The sequence below is a fragment of the Asparagus officinalis genome, chromosome 5 (assembly GCF_001876935.1).
Source record: "Asparagus officinalis chromosome 5, Aspof.V1, whole genome shotgun sequence".
Classification (NCBI taxonomy): domain Eukaryota; kingdom Viridiplantae; phylum Streptophyta; class Magnoliopsida; order Asparagales; family Asparagaceae; genus Asparagus; species Asparagus officinalis.
Genome location: NC_033798.1, coordinates 6821300 through 6824400, shown reverse-complemented (window position 1 = coordinate 6824400; position 3101 = coordinate 6821300). Strand labels below are relative to the sequence as shown.

Below are 3101 nucleotides of genomic sequence, written 5' to 3'. Positions count from 1 at the left end.
GATCACGGCGGTCGACCGCGAACTTGCACGAAACATGAAAGTCTCTGGACTTTTTCCAGTCGACCACGGCAGATGGTCCGGTCGACCGCGAGACCCTATAGGTGTTTTTTAGGTTTCTGTTTATCCAGTCGATTGCGACTGGTTCGGTGGTCGATTGCGAGTCGAGCTGACAGTTTCCTAAACTGTTTTGGATTCTGTTTTGATTCAGATTGCTATATATACCCAAACATTTTTTAGGGTTTATAGACTATTAAAAACTATCAGAAAGAGGGCTTTTGAAAGAGAGAATCTCAGAGAGATTAAACTCTAGTTTGAGTGTTTGTATTCCTTTTTCAATTAATCAAAGGAATTGTGTGGTGTGACTCCCGAGGATGTAGGCACGTTGCCGAACCTCGTTAAATCTGTGTGTTCGTCTATTTTACCTTTCTTGCAAGTTTTGATCTTTATTTGTGGTGAATTTCTTTCTTGTTCAACTCTCAAACTCAAGATCCGGAAGGGTATGAATTCGATTTGATTGTTTTGAATCCCCAACAAACTGTATATGCAAGTCTTCACCTGCACACATTTTCATGTGGTATTATCTTGTTTGAAAAATGCCATACATTTTTAATTGAGTACTCTTCCTCAGTCAAATAGCAAATAAGATTAATTTTAATATCTTTTCTTTTGATTTGATTGTTATCTTTTTGGGAGAAAACATTAATTTTTCCTGTTTCCAGTGTGTAGATTCCCTATCAAGTTTCTCCCAACTTATATGTTTAGATGCAAAAATTTATCTTTCTAAGTTAATTTTTATCCCATTTTGTCGATAAACACTTGTCACTTGAATTTAACCTTGTACTTCCGTGGAATCTTGATGCAAATATTGCCCCTTAAGGATAAATGTTTTTTTTCTGCTCATCATCATTGCGTCCTCGTAAATGGATTTTTGTATTTCAGGCACCAGATAGTATTTGGTCTCCCTCTTTGCTTCTGTCATCACAACTGTCCGGGAGGCCAAAAGAACATGCTGTAGAAACGTGGAATCAAATGACTGGTTCATTTCCTGGGCAATGGCGGCAACGGCCACAATTATGGAATGCTGGTATTCAGTCCGATTTGCAGCAGCGATTGTCATATGAATTTGATAGGCCTCTTCATACTGAACGACTGATTGCAGGAGTACGCGCTTCTACATCTGCACAGGAGAAAAAGGTTGCAGAAACCTCTGAGAGACTAGCATCTTGCAGTCTGAATCATGTTGTGCATAATGGAACTGTTTCTCTGGATGCTTCTTCTGCATTTAACATGTACAGAGAGGAAGGGAATGCCATGCAAGATTCTAGCCACTATTTAGAACGATAATGCCCCAGGATCTTCAAGAAAAGGTGTAGTCACTGATCCTTGTTCAACTAGTCCCGTTGAAGTTAATTTTGTGTCACATCCTATTCTGCAAAGCCACCGTCAACCATTTTGAAGTTAGGTTTTTCACCTTTACTTGTTGGTTTTACTGCTGCTTTTTCATCACCAAATGCCTCTATTGATCCAGATCAGACATTAATTGCTCAGTCTCAAAGAATGATGCCTCCTCCATTGCCGAAACAACTCCCCCCCAATTCTCACAATATGAATGACGCCTCTGTTGAAGTGCGAAGCGGAAGACCTCGAGTGGATGCCCGGGCTCGAGCACAATTACTTCCTCGTTACTGGCCTAGGATTACAGATCAAGAGTTACAACAAATGTCTAGCGAGTATCCTTTGAGTTTATGCTATTATTAACTATTAGATTAAGAAAACCAATTATAGTAATTTTTCTCTGATACAAGTGAATGGAAGACACTGATTAGTGTAGCCAATTGCAATAGCTTAGATTGAGAGTTTATTATGTTTTTATTGTTACTATTATACTTCAAGTTTCAGAATTTGAATTACCCTAACCAGTAGCTAAGAACATGATTGCAAATTATTATTATTTTTTAATTACCTTGTACTGCCCCTAACCATAGTTAAGTTCAAATTCTGTCATCACCCCTCTGTTTGAAAAGATTTTAAGTGCTAGTGATGCTGGTCGTATTGGACGTTTGGTGCTTCCCAAGAAATGTGCTGAGGTGGAGGTGGGTACTTAAGCATACACATGAACACACAAAGATACACACAAGTACATATGTACACACACATGCACACATATACATGTGTGTGTGCGTATATATATAGAGTAAGACTCCTATCAACTTAAGTTGATGTCCATCAAACTTCCTAGCCACTCATTTATTAATATAAAAAACTTTTTCATATCATGCTGGACTTGTGCAGTTCTGACAGGAGGGTGTTTACGACCCCCTGCATATGAAACCATTAATGGTTTATTTACCGGGCATGGTTGTTCCTTGGCTGGGGCTTTGCCTCGATCATCAACTGAAGGACCAAGGCGATCTGCCATTGTTATCTTGAACTTGGACAAACTTAAGTTGATGTCCATCAAACTTCCTAGCCACTCATTTATTAATATAAAAAACTTTTTCATATCATGTAAGGATCCCTAGATAATATAAGTGGCTAAAAAGTTTGGTGGATAACTTTTTGCTATCCACTTAAGTTGACACAAGTTTTGCTCTCTCTCTATATAAGTGTAATTAAGTCATATTATAACTCTTTGCACGTGATGCACGTAAGCGGTTATGAATCTTATCAGTTATTGACCGTATGTGAGCTTTCTGTGTGGGCTACACAATTGGAACAAAATTCCCATTTTGCCGCTTACTGTGTGCATCTAACGACTCCGAACATACCGCTTACATGCAGTCAGTTTTGATAAGAAGTATGCATCACGTGAATGATATACATCACCCAATCATATAGCTAAATATTTCATTAAGATAAAAACTAACTTCATTGATTTTATTAATTTGCTTATATTGGTTTAAGATTAATAGTGAAACATTTATCTCTTTTCCCTCTATGATTTTCCATATAAGACCTCGTATGTAGGATTTCTTTTTTCCCCAAAAAAACAAAAAATAGTTGCCTCTCAATTTAACGTCCTATTTAGGTGTTTCTAGCTCAAATTCTGTGAACACGTTGGGGTGGGAGCCACACCCACCCACGTGGGTGTCTCAGGGCAC

General features: G+C 38.2%; 1 long non-coding RNA gene across 2 annotated transcripts; it reads left to right on the top strand.

The window, feature by feature from the left end:
- On the top strand, nucleotides 933-2182 carry LOC109842864. 2 transcript variants are annotated; one of them, XR_002247416.1, is made up of 4 exons: nucleotides 933-1084; nucleotides 1160-1367; nucleotides 1529-1730; nucleotides 1991-2182. It is a non-coding gene; the product is annotated as an uncharacterized LOC109842864 (long non-coding RNA). The 2 variants fall into 2 exon arrangements; XR_002247415.1 differs by having other exon boundaries at nucleotides 933-1367.